Source organism: Chiloscyllium plagiosum, unplaced genomic scaffold, assembly GCF_037043375.1.
Source record: "Chiloscyllium plagiosum isolate Xiang-an unplaced genomic scaffold, Cpla_swu_hap1 HiC_scaffold_27, whole genome shotgun sequence".
NCBI lineage: Eukaryota > Metazoa > Chordata > Chondrichthyes > Orectolobiformes > Hemiscylliidae > Chiloscyllium > Chiloscyllium plagiosum.
In genome coordinates this window covers 56,926,687-56,949,727 of record NW_028270165.1, presented here as the reverse complement: position 1 = coordinate 56,949,727, position 23,041 = coordinate 56,926,687, and the positions used below count along the sequence as shown (strand labels likewise).

Genomic DNA, 23,041 nt, shown 5'->3' with positions numbered 1-23,041 from the left:
TCAGTTACACCACCTCCTGGCCCACCAGTGTGTCCACACCAGCAAGAACCCGTTCATCTGCCCCGTGTGTGGGCAGGGCTTCACTCAGTCACACCACCTACTGCCGCACCAGCGGATGCACACCGGGGATAAACCGTTTTCCTGCTCTGTGTACGGGAAGGGCTTCACCCAGTCGTATCACCTGCTGCTCAGCTTCCGCGTCCACACTGAGGGGAAGCAGTTCACCTGTCCCGTGTGGAGCAATGACTTCTGTGATTCCTCCACCCTGCGCAAACACCAGCATATCCACACCAAGGAGCGGCCGTTCACCTGTCCAGTGTATGGAAAGGGCTTCACCCAGTCGTGCAACTTGTGGAGACACCAGCAACTTCACAAGTTAGATGGCGCAGGGATTCGGGTTGGACTCTGCTGTTACCGCTGCTGAGAGTCACACCATGAACCCTGTTTAGTGGGTGAAGTGGGAGGGGTAAGGGGTTCCTTTATGCTGAATGGCCGCTCTCTCACCCACTTTACTTCCAGTGGGGGCTGATGCTCTCTGAGCCTGGGATTGCACCTTCCCTACGGAAACAGTCCACAGAAACGGCTGAAGTGCAAGTAGATCCGAAATAGATGCATTTGTCTCTGTCCCATTGAGTCTCCAGCACAGTCGATCCAATTGGCCACTATCAGTGCTTATGCTCCACCCGAGCCTCTACCCACCCCTTCATCAGCATACAGGTATCCCATGCTTTTTGAAAGTTCACTTTACCCCCTACCCCCTCCCCGCCCAAGCCTGTGCCAATTCTTAATCCTAACTTAGACCTGCTATTTATTGCCGATGCATGGTTTCTGTCCCTGTATTCACCTCCCCTTCATGTGTCTGTCCAGATACACCTTAAGTGTTGCTAAGGTGCTTCTTTCCACTACGTCCACTGGCAGTTCATTCCAGGCATCCACCATCCAACTGTGTGAAAAATCTTCCCTATCAATTCTCCCCCAGACTGTCCCCCTCTCGTGAACTTGTGCCCTGTTGTAGTTGACTTTTCCACCCTGGTGGTGGGGTGGGGGAAGCCTCTGACTATCTAACAGACTATCTGGCCCAACACCAAACATCCAAAGAATAATCCACACAGACCCATTTCCCTACCCCTATTACTCGACATTTACCCCTGACTAATGTACCTAACTTTCACATTCCTGAACACTGTGGGGCAATTTAAGCACGGACAATCCAACTTAACCTGCCAATCCCTGGGCATTGGAGTAATTTAGCATAGCCACTCCACCCTAACCCACACATTTGGATTGTGAGAGGAAACCGGAGGAAACCCATATCGACACAGGGAGAATGTGCAAACTCCACACAGACAGTGACCTGGGACTGAAATCGAACCAGTTTCCCTGGCGCTGTGAGGCATCAGTGCTAATGATTGAGCCACCACGCCGCCCCCGTCCAGTCAATCTGTGTGTCTCATCATTTTGTTGAGGTCATCTCTCTGCCCCATGTTCACAGTGAAAATAATCCAGGTTTATCCCATTCTCTTCTCATAATGAGACCTCCAGACCAGGCTGTGTCCTAGTGAACCTTCTCTGTACCCTCTCCCAGAGCATCCATGTCCTTCTGGTAGTGTAGGGACCAGAACTGCACGCAATATTCTGAATGTGACCGGAATAAAGAGCTGTAACATAACTCGCCAACTCTTACACTCAAGGCAAACGTGCTGTGTGCCTTCATGATCACGTTACCCGCCTGTATTGCCACTTTTGGAGATCTATATAGCCAGATCCCTCTGTATGCCAGTGCTTCTATGTGGTCTGAAATTTATCGTACAATTCTTGTATTTCCTATGTATCTGTATCCAGCTTCACTTTAATTGTGTTCCACTCTTTATCTCTTTTCCCCCATTCTCACCCCTCCACACATCAGCATATGATAAGATTATTGGAGCAGAAATTATGCCATTCAGCCCATTGAGTCTGCTCCACCATTCAATCATGGCTAATAAGTTTCTCAACCCCATTCTCTCCGTTACCTTTGATCCTCTTGATACTCAAGAACCTAGTTATCCCCATCTTAAATATATTCAATGATCTAGCCTTCACAGCCTTCTGGGGCAGTGAATTCCATAAATACACCACTCTCTGTCTGAAGAAGTTCTCCTTATCTCCGGTCCAAAAGGTCTTCCCTTTACTTGAAGGCTGAGCCCTCGGGTCCTCGTTTCTCCTACCCATGGGAACATTTTCCCAACATCCACTCTGTCTAAGCTGTTCGGTAGGCTATAGGTTTCAATTAGTTCCCTTATCATCTTCTAAACTTCATTGAGTTTAGACCCAGAGTCCTCAAATGTTCTTCATATGTTAAGCTTTTCAATCCTGGGACCTTTCTCATCAACCTCCTCTGAACATGTTCCAGGGCCAGTACATCCTTCCTGAGATATGGAGCCCAAAACTGTGTACAGTACTCCAATTGTGGCCTGACTGGAACCTGAAAGATCCTCAGAAGTACATCCCTGCTTTTATATTCAGGTCCTGTCGAAATAAATGGCATTGTTGCATTTGCCTTCCTAACTACTGACTCAGCCTGTAAGTTTACCTTGAGAGAATCCTGGGCTAGAAGTCCCAAGTCTCTTTGCTCTTCGGATTTCTGAATATTCTCCCCATAATCCTTCTGTTCCAGGGTAGCAGCAGAGACTTCCAGACACACTGATATGTATTCCGGGACATCCAGGGATCTCAAGAACTGCCAGTATCTCAGGAGGAATCGTTATTCTGGGAGGAGGCAGAGAGGAGAGTGGTGTGCACCTGTAAACTCCAGAGCTTCCCAAACTTCACGAGTCAACAATAACTCTTTCTGGACCAAGAAACGAAAGGGCCGACGAGTAACTGTGACACCACAGGAAGTGAAATTAGGCCATTCAGCCCATTGAGTCTGCTCCACCATTCACTCATTCTTGAGTATCAAGGGGTTCAAAGGTTACAGGGAGAATGGGATTAAGAAAAATATCAGCCATGATTGAATGGCAGAGCAGATTCAATACGATAAATGGCTTAATTTCTGCTAGTTAACATCTATGGGAAGAAGGAGGCAATACAATAAGTTGTTTCTTGGGACAGGCAAGATAATGTTGTTTAATAATGGTGTGACAAAAGGACAATTAATTCTGCCTGTAGAAGGAAAGCCCTGACATAGAGGGGTTAATTGCAGGGCAGGCTGTTTCAAACAGACAGCTAACCCTCAAGGATAAGAAGGTAAGCTGTCGACCTGAGGTCTCCAGCAATGTGAAGTGATGTTAGAGTCTTAAAAACAAAAGTCACACCACAGATTGGAAATTGAGGAAACGCCACGAAAATTCAACTCCAGAATATGCAGCCGCAGCAGTACTTAGAAGAATAATACTGCATCAAACCCCTGGAACTTCCAGAGATGGGCACCGTCGGTGGAAAACCAGTTAAATTCAGCCATCAACTGGGTGATAGCCAAGTTTGGGGAGTGAAGCTGAATGAACTTGAGAGGTTTTATTTGTGGTTGCTACATGCAATAAAGTGCAAATCATTGTTTCAGCAGTTGATTCTCTGTGCGGTTTCTGAGTCAGGAGCCAAATTAAGGTGATTCACCCACAACCACACCAAGAGGCTGGGATTAATATTGACTCCATTGCATTCAAGAGAATGTCATCAATACTGTTACAAAGCGAAGGCTGAAACACCCCCACCCCCCCACCCCCCCCCCCCACCCCACCACTCACCAAGATCTCAAACTGAAACGTCCAAAGAGTGGCACGTTGCCCTTTAATCTGTAAAGTCAGTGTGATAAGTGGTGTAACCTGCTGTAGTGTTAAAAGTAAATCCCTGACACTTTGCAACCGACAATCAGCAATTTATTTAACCAACTCTCACGGTGAACAAATGAACAAAACTACTAACAAACTGAATAAATCCTTCCTAACTACTGAGTGTTCTGGAATAAATCAAGATTCTTCTGGTATGCTGTTTCAATCAATACATGTCCCACTCAGATAGCACAAAATAGAATTTAATCTCTCAGATTACAACCAGGTTATGTGTCTTCCGGAATATTCTGCGCCATTTTCTGTCGGGGATGCCTCCTCCGATTCCTCTGTCAGGAATGTCCTTCTCTGTTTTTCTAAATGATGCTTTATCGAATAACAAATGTCTGAGAGCGCCAATTCTTTATGATAGAATTGGTCCTGTTGTCAAAACTTTAGGATTTAAATTTAATAAATGTTTGGTAGCCAATGGGGCTGATTTAAATTGATTGGTGAAATTGAAAACCTGTTTTCTTGTCCGACTAACTGTACAGCCTTTTTGTTACAAATGTTTCAGTTCAAGTGCTTTTTGTTGTGATCATGCTGCTCCTTTAAGAAGATTACGTTGTTGGTTTATTTTCAGGAGGGGTTGGAAAAGGCTTCCCATTCATCTAGGATTAAGGTTTTCGCTAATCGTTAACAGATACTGGCTAAGGCAACAATCCAGGAAAAGGGTTTGACATTTTATTTTTCTAAAACACTTCTACAATGAAAGGACAGTTGTCCCATTCTTTTCCCCTGGTTTTGGTTTTGGCAAGCAGTCTGTCTGAAGCTGCTGCCGGAAGAGATGTTTTCTGATTCAACAGATATTTCTGACTGACTCTAAAGCTTCAGGGAAAATAGTACCAGCGTATTCAGCCTCTCCCTGTAGCTCAAACCTTGCAACCCTGGCAACATCCTTCCAAACCTTTTCTGAACCCTTCCAAATTTCACAATGTCTTAAAAAGACGTCTACTTTGCTCGACTAATGTGAGAGAATTTTCTGCATGACGCGTTGTGTCTGAAAGAGCCCTCCCCTGTGCTATGACAGAGCTGCAGTGACTTTCAAAAGCCTGACAAATGTGGTTATCAGTCAAAGATTCATTGGGAGAAGCTTCTCAATCACATCTGTAAATGGAGAAAGTGTTTTTAATAATGAGACATGAATAAAGGTTCCATTAATCTTTTGTTCTGAAGATTTACTCATACATCTCAAAACAGAGCATATGAACCCGGTCGCAAGAAGTCTACGGGAATATAAGACACCACTGCCTATTTCCCGACCAGGACCGACTTTACACAGAAAACATGGACATTTTAAATGAATGGGGTGCCATTCGTTTTAAGATCAGGTGAACTTAAGAGGCACAGCATTAGCTTAGAAATGAGAGATCATTGACTACACACAGCCAAAATCATCACTGCCATTATTATCAAATTAGAATTTAGGCTGGATAGGCTGGGATGTTTTTACACTGCAGCAGAGGAAGTTAAGAGGCAATATTTTCAAACCATGAGGGGTAGCGTTTGGCTTAATTGTAGCTGTCTCTTCTCTAGGGGGAGGATTTCAAGAGCAAGGATGCGTTTTTATGGTGAGAGGAAAAAGATGGAAGAAAACATGTGGGGCAAAATATTTACAGAGTGTAGTTCGCCTGGGGAAACAGCTGTCAGTGGAAGTGGTTGAAGCTGGTACATTAACAACATTGAAAAGGCGTTTCAACAAATACATGGATAGGAAAGCTTTAGAAGGATATGGGCCAAGTGCAGGGAAATGAGGTTAGTGTTGACAAACATTTTGGTCAGCATGGACCAGTTTGGGCTGAAGGGCCTGTCTCTGTGCTATAGTACTCTATGACTGGCATCTCTTTGCAACTTTGACACTGTTGAGTTTCCACATGAACCAGGAAAAAGTGAGGACTGCAAATGCTGGAGATCAGAGTTGAGAGTGTGGTGCTGGAAAAGCACAGCAGGTCAGGCAGCACCCGAGGAGCAGGAGAATCGATGTTTCAGGCATAAGGACATACAGATGAATATCTCACTAAATCATGCTGAATAAAATCTAATCTCATTCGTCAACTCTGATGTGGAGGTGCGGGGGGTGGACAGGTCAGAAGTCACACAACACCAGGTGACAATCCCAATAGATTGATTCGAACTCATGAGCTTTCGAAGCACTGTTCCTTCATCAGGTGAAGTGATGAAGGAGCAGCACTGATGAAGGAGCAATGCTCCCAAAGCTTGGGATTTCAAATAAACCTGTTGGACTGTAACCTGGTGTTGTATGACTTCTGACTTCTTCAACTGCGCATTCGTGTTGAACTTGATGGGATACTTGATCCAACTCGGCGTATTTAACTCATATCGCTTGGAGGGGTTCATTTGAAACCTTTCAGGAGGTGAATTCAACAAGATTGAATTATTCAAAGTTACTCAATTCTAAACTTACATCAGGACCGGTAGTCATAGAGAGGTACAGCACGGAAACAGATCCTTCAGTCCAACTCGTCCACGCGGACCAGATATTCTAAATTAATCTAGTCCCATTTGCCAGCACTTGGCCCAAATCCCTCTAACCATTTCTCTTCATGTCCCCAACCAAATGTCTTTTAAATTCTGTAATTCTACCAGCCTCCTCCACTTCCTCTGGCAGCTTATTCCATACACGCACCACACTCTGCATGAAAAGTTTTCCCTTTAGGTCCCTTTTAAATCCTTCCCCTCTCACTCTAAACCTATGCCGTCTAGTTCTAACAACATCCTGATAAATCATTTCTGATGGAGATGTCAACGTTTCGGGTAGAACCCTTCTTCAGTCCTGAGGGATAATACCTGAAATGCTGACTTCTCCACCTCCTGGTGCTGCCTGCCTTATTGTGCCCAGCTTCCTGCTTGTCTATTTTAGATTCCAGTATCTGCAGTTTTTTATTTTGTCTCGAATAAATGGTGGAGCAGATTCGATGGGTCAAAATATCCTAACTTCTGCTCCAATGGCCTTGTGGTCGTAGGTTTGTGCGGGTCTTGGGCTCAATGAGCAGCAGCGCCCACTGGAAGCAAGGTTCATAGAAACATAGAGCCACTACAATGTGGAAACGGGCCCTTCTGCCCAACAAGTTCAGAGCGACCCTTTGAAGAGTAACTCACCCAGACACATTTTCCTATCCTATCACTCTGCACTTACCCCTAACTAATGCACCACACCTACACATTCATGAACACTATGGGACTATTCAGCTTGGCCAATTCGCCCAAATATGCGCACGTTTGGACTTTGGGAAGACACTGCAACACGCAGAGGAAACCCATGCAGACAGCGGGGAATTATATGCAAACGCCACACAGACAGTCACCATGAGGATGGAATTAAATCTGGGTTCCTGGCGCTATGAGGCAACAGTGCTAACCACTGAGCCACGACCATCCCTTCCCCCCCACTCCCCCAGTAGAAAACAAAAAAGCCTACCAACTCTCCTACTACCCCCACTGTCAGATAGGGCAGGAGGTGCAGTCCTGGGGGTGACCCTCAGCAGCGTTACCGGCAGAATCTGATTGTTGGGAGCATTGTTGCCTCCGCTGGTGCTTGTCCAAGCTGCAGGACATTGTGAACCTCTGCCCACACTCGGGGCAGGCAAACGGCCTCTCCCCAATGTGGACCTGCTGGTGCGTCAGTAGAGTGGAGGAGACAGCAAAGCCCTTCCCGCACTCGAGGCAGGTGAATGGCCTCTCCCCAGTGTGGACCCACCGGTGTGTCAGCAGGTGGGAGGCCTGGGTAAAGCCTTTCCCGCACACAGAGCAGCTGAAGGTCCTTTCCCCAGTGTGGACCCGCTGGTGCTTCAGCAGGTCGGAAGAGTGTGTAAAGCACTTGCCGCAGACAGAGCAGGTGAATGGCCTCTCGCTAGGTGTGGACCCGCTGGTGAGCCAAGTCAGAGGAATCGCTGAAGGCCTTCCCACATTTTGGGCAGGGGAAGGGCTTCTCACCGGTGTGGACCCGCCGGTGAATCACGAGGTGGGAGGAGCGAGTGAACACCTTCCCACAATCGGGGCAGCGGAAGGGCCTCTCCCCTGTGTGCACCCGCTGGTGCCTCATCAGGGCGGAGGAATCACTGAAGGCCTTCCCACACTTGAGGCAGCTGAAGAGCCTCTCCCTTGTGTGAACCCGCAAGTGCCTCAGCCGGGCGGAGGAATCACTGAAGGCCTTCCCACACTCAGGACAGGAGAATGGCTTCTCCCTGGTGTGACTGCGCCGATGTGTCTCCAGGGCAGACGGGACACGGAAGCCTTTCCCGCAGTCGTCATACTTCCATGGTTTCTCCATGGCCGAAGCTACAGTTGCACACAAACGCGTGTATGTTCCCTCCCTGCCTTGAATTCCTCTTTCCAGGCCAGATAACTGTTTCAGGCTCCACACTTAGTGCGATGCTGCAACAGTAGGGTCTCTCTTACAGTCCCACTGATGCGTACTGAAACAGGAACCATTTGGATCAGAGTTGAAAATTGTTGCAGTCCCGGTGGATTGAGTGACTCACAAATGCTGGAGAATCAGAGTAGAAAACTGCAGGTCAGACAGCATCTGAGGAGCAGGAGAGTCAATGGTTCAGGCATAAGCCCTTCATCTGTTGATTTTGAAACTTCATCTTCAGATCAAATACTCTGAAAAGAGATTACAGAAGTCATCACTGTCAGTCCAGGGTAGAAATTCAGAACAAGCAATTCTACTTTCTGCAGAATATTCTTTTCATTTGTTATTCCACAAAACTGAAAGCACCATCTCTCTCTCTCTCTCTCCCTCCGTTCTCACTCCATTCTAATTCTCCTGAAAGTGCTGATTCAGGATCTGACAGGGACAGAAGAGCAAAACAGTCACAACTGACACCTCTCTGAATTTTGGATATCTCCACCTGAAAATTAATAACTTCCACGACATTGGGATACTGTTGAGAGTGAGCAGGTCTGATTTTTGGAAGTAAAAATATAGTGTGTAAATTCAGGATGAACATGCAATGCAACTTCTTGGCAACCAATCAGACACAAAATGGTTAACGTGCCCCCACAGGGGTGGGGGAGTTTCAGAATGAGACATCAAGGCTATGACACCAGAGAGAAATTGAACAGACTGGCGTGGCAAACCAGAGTCATCTAGATATACAGCAGAGAAACAGGTCCTTTGGTCCACTGGTCTATGCTGACCAGATATCCTCACTGAATCTGGTCTCATTTGCCAGCATTTGGCCCTTATCCCTCTAAACCCTTCCTATTCATAAACCTATCCAGATGCCTTTTAAATGTGTCATAATTATACCAGCATCTACTACTTCCTCTGACAGCTCTTTCGTTACACCCGCCATCTACTGCATGAATTGACCCTTAGGTTCCTTTTAAATTCCTCGCCCCCTCCCCGGGCCACCTCACCCTAAACCTATTACTCTATAGTTCTACACTCCCAGAGAAAAGCCCTTGTCTATTTACCCTATCCATTCCTCTCTTGATTTTATAAACAATGGAAGCATCAACGGCTCAGGGCGGGGATGGGGAGAGGGGTGGGGGAAGGAAGCCGAATGTGCTGGAGCCAACGCGGAAGAAGAGGACACAAAACCTTGAAGCTGCAATGAGGAATACTGCATGTGCTGTACTTGTACCTGTTGATTTTATTTGTGGGAATCAAGTGCATTTTAAAAATAAAAACAAACAAGATATCTATCCCTCCCCTTTCCCAATCTCCCAATGCTGTCCTGGACACAGAGTGAGAGAATTGGGGGCAGGAGTTGGCCATTTGAGCCTGCACCAACACTGAACACATCATAACTGAATATGAATATACCTACAGCCAGGTGGATAGATTGAGTTTTCTTTCACTGGAACAGAGGAGATTGAGAGGTGACCTTATCGAGGATTATAATATCATGAAGGGTACAGATGAGGTGAAAGGCAGGTGTCCTTTCCCTCGGGTGGGGGGTTCAAGATTAGGGAGCAAATTTTGAAGGGGAGAGGAGAAAGATTTTAAAAAGACATGAAGAGCTCCATTTCTTTCTCTGGTTTGTGTGTGGAATGGGTGTCCAAAGGAAGTAGTGGATGCATGTACAGTGACAATGTTTAAAAGACATTTGGAAATGTACATGAATAGGAAAGGTTCAGAGGGATATGGGCCAATCACTGGCAGATGGGACTAGTTGGGTTTGAGAACATAGTCAGCATAGACTAGTTGGACCGAAGGGTCTGTTTGTGTGCTGTATGACCCTATAGCTGTTCTGTACTGGTCTTAAAACCATTTTCTTGGAAATCCAAGATGGCGGTGGTTTGAGTGGTCTGCTGTGCTGGGCTCTGTGCCATACCCCCAGCAAGGTGGACTTTTACCCCCTCCCCCCACCTCATTAACCATCCGTAGGAGAAAACAATTGCTAATATAAACTTACTGAACGTCTGGAGCTGCTATAATTGTGGTTTGACAGCTTAAGGACCAGAATGAAAGCAAATGAAGGAAAGGGGCCGACAGGGGTGCAGCAGGCAGGGCACTCCCCTACTGCATCAGGGGTGCCTGGAGCCATTGCTCAACCACCCAGGGCAGACCCTTTAGGTTTAATGGGACAACAGCAGTTACTCTCGGAGTTTGCGAAACTCTGAGATAAGATTGAAGCAGCGGTGGAACCACTATCTGCCACGCTGGAAAAGAATGGAGCAGGAAATTCAAATGTTGGCCCGAAGAGAACAGGCAGCGGAGGAGAGGACCGTGGCATCGGAGACCGCGGCGGAGGTCCCAGGAGGGAGGATCCAAACGCTGGAAGACCAGGTTCGGGTCCTTCAGGAGCAAGTGGACGACCTGGAAAACTAAAGTAGAAGAAAAATCTTGCAGCCCGTGGGTCTTCCGGAATGCGAGGAAGGCGAAGACCTTATTGGATTCCTGGGGCTGGAGTTGGAGTCGGGCCTGTTGAGTGCGGAGCGGGCCCACCGGATCGAAATGCGTAGGTCCGGATCGGACCCGCAGCCCTGCGTGGTCCAAGTGCACCTCCTGCATTATAAAGAAAAACAGTTAGTGATTGAAACAGCAAGAAGACTGGGAAGAGATCCACAGGCTTTAATGGACAAAGGCTCAAGAATAATATATTTTCAGGACTTCTCAGGAGCCTGGATTAAGAAAAGGGCATTTGATGAAGTTAAGAGAAAATTAAGGATCTGAATATACAATATTCCTTGAGGTCCCTGACCGTATTGCGTTTCACTCATGGAGGGACGGTATATAGTTTTGATTCAGCAGAAAAGGCAAAGGACTTTGCGAATTCTCTGAATTAAAGAAATCGAGTCGGGGTGAAGGAGGGAGGGACATCATTACAGACAATGCTACTTTTTTGCCCCTTTTTTGTGGTTATCGGCTTTATACGTACTGCCTTGACAAAAAAATGGAATTATTTAGTATATCGGTCAGTTACGTTTTGTGTGGGGCCTTTTCTTTGACTGCTGTCCTTTTGTTTTTGGATTGGGGGGTGGCCACACCTGTGCTTAAGATGTATGGAGAAAGGGGTGTGGGGAGATGGGCAACCATTGTTAACTCTCAGAATGTAAATAACATGTTTTTTTCAATCTGTGAATTGCCTGGCGTTTGGGGCACAGCCTCAGTGGAAAGGAGCCAGGATGGTGGCAATGGTGGGGTTTGGGGAGGGGGTTAAGAGATCTCTACATAATTGGGGGTTATTTGAGCGTTTGCTTAAGTTATATGTGGTGGTTAGATTTTTATTTATCGTAGTTTTTAATAGGAGCAGTTTTTAGACTTTATAGAGTTAATGTCTTTGTTGCTCACTGCACCTCGGATAAGCTTCCTCCTCTTGGGAAACCACGGGCTGCCCTGGATGACCATGGCTACTGATTCGTTCAGATGGTGCACCTGCAATGTAAAAGGGAGCCATTCCCCCGTTAAAAAGAAAGAAAGTGCTGTCAAGCCTCAGGAAGGAAAAGGTGGACATCGCCCTGCTGCAGGTGACACATTTAACTGATAAGGAACATCTGAAACTGCAGCAAGGAGGTTATGATAGGGTATTCTTCTCCTCCTTTAGCTCCAAGTGTAGAGGAGTGGCTTTCCTGGTAAGAAGGAACCTCCCTTTGCAGATAATTGAGCAAATTAAGGACAAACATGGACTGTCCGTCATTCTTAAAGCACGAATACATGGAGAAGAGTATGGCGTCCTGAATCTGTATTGTCCCCCCGGTGCACCCTCTTAAATTTCTAATTGATGCAGTTGCTAAATTAATGAGTCTTGGGGTTCGCCAAATGGTCATTGGAAGGGATTTTAATCGCCTAATAGATCCCGAGGTAGACAGGGTGCCAAGGGGCCAGGCAGGTACACCTGCGCAATCTAAGCACTTGGTGGGCGTGGGCGAGGAGTTGGGATTAGTGTATGTGTGCAGGCATCTCCACCCTAATGGAAGAGACTTTATTTTCTCTGCCAACCCACACAAGTACCACATGGGAACTGACACTTTTTAATGCCATTGGATTGCTTGGACAGAACATTGGCTTGTGAAATTGGCAATATAGCTGTCTTGGACCATGTGCCAGTGTATTTAGATGGTAAAATCAAGAGTGGTGGAATGGATGCACAGCACTGGTGCATGGACCCATTCCTGTTAAGGGACAGCAAATTTGTTGAGTACATCACAAGAGTTCAGAGCCATCTGGGATATCAACTCGGGTACGGCCAGTAATCCAGAAATACTGTAGGAGGCCACTAAGGCATATTTATGAGGCCTGATTATTTTTCATTCAACGACCAGAAGGACGGAGAGGAAGGAGCAACAACAGATGTTGGAGACCCAGCTGCAGATAGCTGAGGAAATATATTATAATAAGCCTTCACTGGTCAAGCTGCAGCTCTCCGGGCTGCTCCCAACTCATTGCACTCACTGGGAAAGAAAAGGTCTGCTTTGCTCAACAAAGATTGTTTGAATTTGGAGATCAGCCACGTAGATATCTGGATAGAAAGAAAAATGCTTCCCAATCTATTATCTCTGTTAGATAGAAGGTTGGCACAGTTACCCGTGAGTTAACGAAGATTAATGTTAGATTTAGGGAGTACTTTGCAGAGTTATATCGGTCGGAGGGAGATGAACACAGTGCAGCGAGAATGCAGGCCTTCTTTGAGATCCTGCACCTCCCTAGTATAAACGCGGAACAGGTTTCCTGTTGAATGGGCCTATGACAATACAGGAGGTGCAGGAAGCAATAAAGCATCTCCAAGGTGGCAAACACTGGGGTCAGATGGATTCCCAAGTGAATTCTATAAGGAATTCATTAATGTGTTGGTGGAGCCACCTCTGAGAATGTATAGCTATTCATATGCACAGGATTATCTTCCGCCCTCTCTTAGGGAGGCTAATATCTCCCACATTTTAAAGAAGGAGAAAGAGCCCGAAGAATGTGCTTCATACAGACCCATTTCACTGTTGAATGTAGAATTTAATATTCGACCCAAGACGCTGGCCCTGAGGTTGTAAAAGGTGTTGTTCTGTATTGTGAAAGAAGATCAGATGAGTTTTGTTAAGGGCCATAGCTCCTCCAACAATATCAGGAGGGTACTGAACATGGTGCAGGTATGCCAGCAAAGGTTGATCCTGGGTTCGGTGGCCTCCCTAGATGCAGAAAAGGCATTTGACCAGATAGAATGGCTGTACCTGTTTGGGGTCCTCAAGCGCTTTGGTCTGGGGTCAACCTTTGCTAGATGGGTGGTGGTGTTGTATAATGATCCTCAGGCAGCAGTCATCACCAACGGCAATAAGTCAGATAAATTAAAACCTGGGAGAGGTAGTCGCCAAGGGTGTCCTCTTTCACCGCTGCTATTTTCCTTGGCAATTGAGCCATTGGCTGAGGCTATCTGGAGAGACCCTGAAATAGTGGCGCCAGGAGTGGGAATGGGGGAACATAAGATTACCCTATATGCTGATGATGTCCTTTTGTTCTTGGCCAATCTGAAGGAGTCCGTTCCTCGATTGATTCAAATAATTAATTTATTTGGCAGTTTTTCGGGATGCAAGATCAAATTTACAAAATCAGAAGCTATGCCAATGGGGTAGGGGAAGAATTAGTGGAGGTCCCTGATCTGAAGGATGGAATGCAGTTCCTGTTTAGATGGTCGTCAAAAGGGTTTTTGTATTTGGGAATTTTATTACCCCTGCATTCCACCAGCTGTATAAAGCTAACTATGTACAATTACTCGAGAGGATAAAGCAGGATTTGCAGCGGTGGGACGGATTACCGTTATCATGGTTAGGCCGAATAGCTCTGATTAAAATGAATGTTCTTCCTCGCCTGTTGTTCCCCATGAGAATGCTCCTGTTGTTGCTACCCAGATGAGTATTACTGAGGCTCAATGGTTGGCTAGGCTCTTTTATTTGATGTCGCAGCCGCCCCCTAATTAAGTTTACCAAATTGCAGCTCTCACAGGGTGAGGAGGAGTGGACCTTTTGGACTTGAAGAGATATCAAATAAGCGCTTTCTTAGCATGTGTGTGTGACTGGGCACGAGGGGACTCGGGTCGATTTTGCTTGACGTTGAAGCATTGCAGTCGAGATGTCCCCTAGTTAATCTATTATTCATTGATCAGATGAAATCCGAGACTGAGCAGTGTAAGGGTACAATCATTCTAAATCCAGTGAAAGCCTGGAGGATAATGAAGCAAGACAAGGGCAATTGGTTGAAGACCTCACTGATTACCCCACTGGTGGCAGCCCAAGGATTTAAACATGGGGCAATGGACTCTGGCTTTAAGTCATGGGAGAATAAAGGAATCTTCTGTCTGGGAGATTTATTCGAGGGTTAGGTCTTGATGTCATTTCGCCAGCTAAGTCAGAAATATGTATTGTCTAATAGGGACCTTTTCCGGTCCTTTCAGCCAACGGATTATATACAGAGGAATACCACGCTCCTGGCTCAGCATGACAGGTCAAATGTGGAATAAAGAGTACTCTGGTGTTCAAGTGCTCTTTCAGTTAGTACGTTGTATCATTTACAGAAGGGACGTACCTTAGGGGATGTGGAGGGACTCTCTAGGATGTGGAATCGGGAGCTAGGATAGGATATTTCATTTGAAGCATGGCAAGATATATGGGAAAATGTAAGGAAAATTTCAATATGTAACAAAGCACAGGGCATGCAATTGAAGATTTTACATAGGGTTTATGTGGTGCCAGAGAGGCTAGCTAAGTTCAAGATAGGCACATCACCAGGGTGTCCCAAATGTAAAATTAGTATAGGCACTCACACACTGCTATTGGTCATGTTGTAAGATCCAGAGATACTGGAGTGCTATAGTAAGGGAGCTGAAGGACATCCTGGGGGATTAAAGTTAAAGTGAATCCGGTATTTCTTCTTCTGGGGTTGCCAAATTTGCCTTCTCTCGGAGAACACGGGAACAGATTGTAACATTCTCATTCACTGTGCAAGGAAGAACATTTTAATTAATTGGACGTTGGAAAACCCCCAGGGCTTATGGGGTGGCATATGCTGGTGATGGAGCATCCCCCCCCCCCCACCCCCCAAGATGACCTCACAAATATGGTGCACCACAAAACAGTAGTTTTACAATACGTGGCAGCCCTTTCTAAATTATATTGATGCAGACTGATCAGCAATATTAATTAGAGCCGTGGTATAGCTGTGGGAATCAGTCTGGGCGCTCATGGGGCCATGGGAGGGCAAGGCTGGGTGAAAGGAATACGGGTGCAATAACTGGTGCTCCCATGGATGGGAGCCTTAATGGAGGTGTCGTGAGTGAAATAGAATAAAGTTATGTGATAGAATTCAAATTAATTTAAATTATGTTTAATTTTATTTTTATTCAATTTGATTATAGTTTAGTTTAAGCTAAGTTTGTTCCAGTAGAATAATAGGTAGCTCATTATTAATAGTATCATAATATGACGTTGTTGTACTGCTATGTTTCTGTATTTTGGTATTGTTCTTTTTTGTATATGGAGGTGCTGTGGGAGATTTGAAAAAGTTTCTAAGAACAGTATATATTTTTTTAAATTTCTTGCCTTCCCCCATAACTATTTTTGACATTCAAAGGTCAGATGAACTCAGCTTTGAATATATTCAATATCTCCCTAACTACAGGAAGGCATCCCCACTTTGAACTCAGTTCCTCTTGCTAATATACCACTTGCCTTGCTGATTGCTTGCTGCACCTATGTGACAACTGGCATTGACTGGAGTAGAAAGCCTGAGCAGAAGGTAGCTGAGGCATGTTTGTACATCCACACATCATTCCTGATGAAGGGCGTTTGCCCAAAACGTTAACTGTTCTGCACCTCGGATGCTGTCTGACCAGCTGTGCTTTTCCAGCGCCACAATTTTCGACTCTGATTTCCGTTATCTGCAGTCCTCACTTTCTCCACATCCCAATATATCACCATTTAAACAATGTACCTCCTTTCTGTTTTTATTTCATAGGAAAGGCTATAACTTCACACTGCGTTACTACATTTACCATGTGTTTGCCAATTAAGACACATACCTGAACCAACTTTGCTGCAAGTCAAGAACTGAACACCAGAGTGAAAAAATAAAATGGAAAAGGGGGTGAAAGAATGTGTTGTACTCACAGATGTTGGACAGAGGAAAGAAGTTGCAGTCTGGGATGAAGTTCAATCTTCATTCATAGAGAGAGGAGCAGCAACACCTTCACAAGCGCATGGTCCAACTTCCGCATTCTGACAATAGTGGGGCGGCTCTCAATGGCAAGAGGACCACACTCCTTCCCGTCCTTCAGGGCTTCCCATTGGTCGATCAAGAATGTTGCGTGCCGTTTCCGCTGACAGAAAAGAGCATGCGTAGTATTTTGCTGACACCAGCGTACATGTGCAATGCTTCCTGACATCGAGAAGCATGCGAAGTATGCCCAGTGGAGATGCTGGTCCAACTGCCAATCAGAGAGAGAAAAAAGCTGGAGTCAGACTTGTTTGTTTTCCGGGGGCTCAACAGTTTATTCCTTTTGCCTTTTGTCTGGCTGCTCAATTTTTGAATGTGTTTTCCCCAGGGTAGAGGAAAGCCAAAACTGGAGGGGCATAGGTTTAGGGTGAGAGGGGGTTTAAATGGGACCGAACTGGTAACATTTTCATGCAGAGCGTGGTATATGTATGGAATGAGCTGCCAGAGACAGTGGTCGAGGCTGGAACAATTACGACATTTAAAAGGCATCTGGATGGGTATATGAATAGGAAGGGTTGAGAGAGATATGGGCCAAATGGTGGCAAATGGATCACCAGATTAATTTAGAATATGTGGCTGGCATGCACCGAAAGGTTTGTTTCCCTGCTCTGCAACTCTATGACTCTATTTCTAATTAATCTGAACCAACTTCGCAAGACGTGGAATTGACCATTCCATCCTTACAGCCTGTCCTCAACTGTGGCCTAATTGCACAGATTTCAATGCAAGTTTCAGAAAAATGCAGCTTTTAAAAAAAATTGAATTTGCTTTCAAACTTTACTTATGTTTTTGAAAATATGATTTTAGCGATTCTCAATGTTAAAGATCAGCCATTTCTCACACCACACCCTCCCATCTCCCAGGTAGAGTCATCACCATCCACGCTCTCTCTATCCTTAGAAGGGCTGATACAGTGATCAAAGAGGGCTCGACGCACAAGAAAGGATGAGAATGGAGTGCAGGTAGAAATATTGGACGGGAAACAGAGGCTGGGGGTAGAGAGAGAGAGAAATCGACCCGGGGACAGAGCATTGGAGTTAGACAAACACAGGGGGTGCATAGGGTGGGGGAAGAGCGTTTGACAGAGAGAGAGAATGGGGGTGCAGAGTGTGGGGAGAGAGAATGGACGTGGGTCAGTGCGTGGGGAAAGAATGCAAGGGGGCAGAGGGTGGGGGAGAAAGAGAGCAACAATGAATGTTAGGAGAGGGTGGGGGAAGAGAGAGGGAATGGATGGAGAGCAGAGGGTGGGGAAAGAGAGAGAATGGAGGGGAGCAGAGGGTGGACGAGAGACTGGACCAGACAGGGGGAAGAGGGTATGGAGATTGAATGGACGGAGAGGATGGCATGTGTGTGAGAGGGCGGAAGCTCGGGATAGCGAGAGAGAATAGACAGGGGGCGCTGTGGGCATGATTGGATCTTGATTGAAAGGGGAGTTGGTGAATGCGTCCCACCCACTCCCAGAATCCCCTTCTTTGCACATGTGCAGTGCAGATTTTTGTGAATGACGCAAGAGAGAATCTGGAGCGTGAGTGCAATTACCCTCAGATCCTGGCATCAGCAAATCACTGCCTTTCTGTTTTAAAAACAAAATAACGATGTGGGCAATATACTGGGAATGGCAAGAAGTGACTAAGAAACTGAACCGAGAGTCAACGCTTTCCGATGAGGGGAGCTGGGGAAAAACAGGAGGATGGATGGATGAATTCGAGTTGGAATCCATTGAAAGGTGGAGGAAATGGGAGACATAGATTTCGGGTAGGAGATAGGGAAGGCTGTTCGGTACAAACTAGAATTCTCTTATCCTATCTCCTGCCCTGCACTGACAGCAATGATCTGTTTTCTCAAGGTATTAGCAGAGGAGGATTTGCTGTTCAGGCGTGCACAAGAAATTTACTCAGGGCCTGAATGTCAGCAGCGTTTAAATCCAGGAGGTGAAGTTATTTCAAACATCAACGTGACTTGAGAAGCCCCGTGATTACACGAAGCCTGCGTGGGAGTGTTCAGGGTTCTGACTGTGCAGAGAACTTTAACTCTGTAGCGAAATGTGGACTAGTGTTCTCGCTGTAGACGAGCCCTTCTTTGGATCGTCGAAGCTGCTGAGACGCAATGACCCCTGCACCGTGGAAACTGTGTGGAAGCAAATTCAATTCCCCAAACGGGCCGGAGTGTCACCAGGACTGGAATGAAGCCAATCGATTCCTTCAATCCTGGAATGAAGTCAATCGATTCCTTCAATCCAAGAGTGTGGGCGGTGTGGCAGCAGCTCAGTGGTTAGTGCCGCTGGCTCACAGTGCCAGGGACTTGAGTTCGATCCCACCCTCATGGTGATTGTGTGGAGTTTGCACTTTTCTACCCTCCCCCCTCCCATCTCTGGGTGCTCTGGTTGCCTCCCAAGGTCCCAAGATGTGCAGCTTAGAGTGGATTGGGCGTTCTAAATTCAGGGATTAGCTGTGGAGGTTATTAGGTGGGATGCTCTGAGGGGGGGTCAGTGTGGATTGTTGGGCCAAAGGGCCTGTTTCCACAGTGTAGGGGGTTTGATGATTCCCCCAACGTGTCTGCAGCCTGGCTTCCAGCTGCATCTCTTTGAGCCGAAGGTCCTCCAGCATGTGTTTTCCCTAGTTTCCAGCACCCAGAACCTCCCACCTTCTGCAAATCGAAAGACAAATCCCACCCTGCCCTCTCCAATGTGTGCTATGTAACTGCTTATTCAGTTTTAGTGGCCCAGCAGAGGCTGGTAGCCAAGTTTAGAACACATGAGGATGGCCTCAACCAGGATCTTGGGTTCATGTCACATGACAGGTAACCCCACTTCACTGTCACGCGCTCTCACACCCACACAAAGCACACACTCTCACACACGCTCACATTCACACAGATCACTCTCTCAGACACACACACATATACACCCTCTCACAGGCTGATACTCTATCACTCACACACTTACATATAAGTCTTTTGTGTGATTTTGAATTTGCAGAATTATATTTGCAGATACATTGTGCGCTTTTTGAGCAAAATACAATCTACAGGCAGTCAATCCATGTGAGATTTTATAAATTCCTACTTTGGAAATAGAACCAGTCTCAATCAAGATTGGGATCCAGACCTTAAGTTGTCTCGAGAATGTGTCTTCAAACAAGTTCTGGGATTTACATATTAATGAACCAAAACCTGCAACCCATTCTAAAAGACGAAAGACTTCACAACAATCTATGTTTGTTCTATATCATTTCTGTTGCATGAAACTGCGATCTTTTGCTATAAATTCTCCTATGACCCTGCTCCACAAACACCTGATGAAGGAGCAGTGTTCCGAAAGTTAGTGCTTCCAAATAAACATGTTGGACTATAACCTGGTGTTGTATGATTTTTAACTTTGTTTCTCATGAATACATCCCACACCTCCCGGTGCTGCCAGTAAACGTTACAATGTCGATGAAATGATGCAATACCTGCAGAGATGAAAAATTTACAATTTCTAACGATATTAGCTACTCATTCACTGCTCCTTCTGATACATGATATTGGAAACTTAGTCCAAGAGGTTGAAAGGAATGAGCAGCTTTAAAACAAAAACCTATTGGATCTCATAGCTTTCATTGACAGTCTGAGACTGGGGTTAAGTTCAAGTAACCTTAATTGCAACCCAACTTTGTTACAGCTTCAGATCTCCCCAGCAAAAAAAAGTGTATGAAAAGAAGCTTTTTTTTAAAACAGCTCAAAGCTCACACACTCCTCCCGACTCCACTTCCTTTACTGTTGGTCAGCGCTGAGTTGTCCCTTTATAATTGGATCCTTGGTACAGCCTTAAGCTAAAGGAAGTATTGCCTCACTCAGCAATTTCAACCCGCACACTGTATCCATTTAAGTTACTCCCACTCATTTCACATGGGTAGAGCAGTCAAGAGTCAACCATGCTGCTGTGGGTCTAGAGTCAGGTGTAGGTCAGACCGGATAAAGAATGCAGTTGAGATGACTGAGTGAACCCTTTCCCACAATGACAGTTTCCTTTCCTAAAAGGGACATGAATGAATTAGATGGCAGTTTGTCCCCCCAAAAATGGTTTCATTATTAGATTCAGGACTCCAAATTTCTGACCGAATTCCAATCCCACCAACTGCCTCGGCGGGATTCAAACCCCGGGAATCCCCGGAACTGGGTTGATAATCCAGTCGATTATGGCACTCGGCCGTCGCTCCTTCAATCCCCCTGCATGGCACATGAACTCAATAGACAATAGGTGCAGGAGTAGGCCTCTCTGCCCTTCGAGCCTGCACCACCATTCGTTATGATCATGGCTAATCATCCTCAATCAGTATCCTGTTCCTGCCTTATCTCCTTAACCCTTGATTCCACTATCCTTGAGAGCTCTATCCAACTCTTTCTTAAACGAATCCAGAGACTGGGCCTCCACTGCCTTCTGGAACACAGCATTCCACACACCCACCACTCTCTGGATGAAGAAATTTCTCCTCATCTCTGTCCTAAATGGTCTCCCCCTTATTTTTAAGCTGCGTCCTCTGGTTCGGGACTCACCCATCAGCGGAAACATGTTTCCTGCCTCCATAGTGTCCAATCCTTTAATAATCTTATATGTCTCAATCAGATCTCCTCTCGGTCTTCTAAACTCAAGGATATACAAGCCCAGTCGCTCCAATCTTTCAACATAAGATAGTCCTGCCATTCAAGGAATTGACCTCGTGAACCTACGCTGCACTCCCTCAATCGGCAGAATCTCTTTCCTCAAATTTGGAGACCTGAACTGCACACAATATTCCAGTTGCGGTCTCACCAGGGCCCTGTTCAGCTGCAGAAGAAACTCTGCTTCTATACTCAATCCCTCTTGTTACGAAGGCCAGCATGCTATTAGCTTTCTTGTACCTGCTGTACCTGCATGCTTGCCTTCATTGACTGGTGTACAAGAACACCCAGATTTCTTTGTACTGTCCCTTTACCTAACTTGACTCCATTTAGGTAGTAATCTGCCTTCCTGTTCTTGCCACCAAAGTGGATAACCATACATTAAACTGCATCTGCCATGCATCTGTCCACTCACCTAACCTGTCCAGGTCACCCTGTAATCTCCTAACATCCTCCTCACATTTCACCCTGCCACCCAGCTTTGTATCATCAGCAAATTTGCTAATGTGACTATTAATACCATCTTCTATATCATTAATATATATTGTAAAAAGCTGCAGTCCCAGCACTGATCCCTGCAGTAGCCCACTGGTCACCGCCTGCCGTTCTGAAAGGGAGCCGTTTATCACTAGTCTTTGTTTCCTGTCAGCCAACTAATTTTCAATCCAAGTCAGTAGTTTGCCCCCAATACCATGCGCCCTAATTTTGCTCACTAACCTCCTATGTGGGACTTTATCAAAGGCTTTCTGAAAGTCCAGGTACACTACATCCACTGGATCTCCCTTGTCCATCTTCAGAGTTACATCCTCAAAAAATTCCAGAACTCGCTGGTGGCTCTGCAGGTGGGAGGAGCGGGTGAAGCCCTTTCCACACTGAGAGCAGATGAACGCCCTCTCCATGAGATGGACCCTTTGGTAGATTACAGTGTAGATGTCTGAGTGAACCCCTTCCCGCACACAGAGCATGTGAACGGCCTCTCCGATGTGGACCTGCTGGTGGGTCAGCAGGGTGTAAGAATCGACAAATCCCTTCCTGCACTCAGAGCAGGTGAACGGTCTCTCCCTCAGGTGAACCCGCTGGTGTTTCAGGACGTGGGATGCATCGATGAATCGCTGCCCAGACAGAGAGCAGGAGAACCACCTCTCCCTACTGTGAACCTGCTGGTGTGTCTGCAGGTGGGACGACTGAATGAATCATCTCCCACAATGGTGGCAGATGAACGGTCTCTCCCTGGTGTGAACTCGCTGGTGTGTCTGCAGGCTGCACAGCCAACTGAATCCCTTCCCACACACTGAGCAGGAGAACGGCGTCTCCCCAGTGAGAACGCGTCTGTAGCCCCAATGGGGAAGGAAACCCTTTCCCACAGTCCCCACATTTCCATGGTTTCCCCATGAGGGGAGCATTCTTTGTGTCGCGCTGGGTTTGAAATTCAAAACAGAATGGATACATATTCTCTCCCCACTGTGAGGGGTGAGATTTTGATCCCCCAAGCTGAGTAAATTGTTTGACGCATGTTTCACAGACAGCATACTGAATCTCCCTCACTCGGGTGTCTCAGTATTATTCCTGCCATACCAGTGTTCAAAATCTCTCACACAGACAAAAGCAAACATTTCTTCTCGAATTGAATGGCTGCTGATATTCAAGGCCCATTGATTCAAGTGGCTCTGTCAGAAGATGATGTATCATTTGTTTTCAGATTTCTTTCTGCATGTCTTCCTTCAAAAAAAATCACAAATTGAGTGATCACTGTCAGTACTGTTAAATGAACATAACATCGGTGGCAATTCCTGTATATTGCTAGATGAGTGCCGACCATATATTATGCAGAAAACCCTCATGCAACAAGATAGCCTTAAGTGTGTATGGAGGAAAACGTAATTTAGATCGCAATAACCTGGAACAAGCTGTTGACAAAGGTGCTGGA

At 46.1% G+C, this 23,041-nt stretch overlaps 1 pseudogene; it reads right to left on the bottom strand.

Annotated features, from left to right (window-relative positions):
* Nucleotides 1-7,268: 7,268 nt before the first annotated feature.
* Nucleotides 7,269-16,642, bottom strand: LOC122545265 (uncharacterized; annotated as a pseudogene).
* Nucleotides 16,643-23,041: the final 6,399 nt, after the last annotated feature.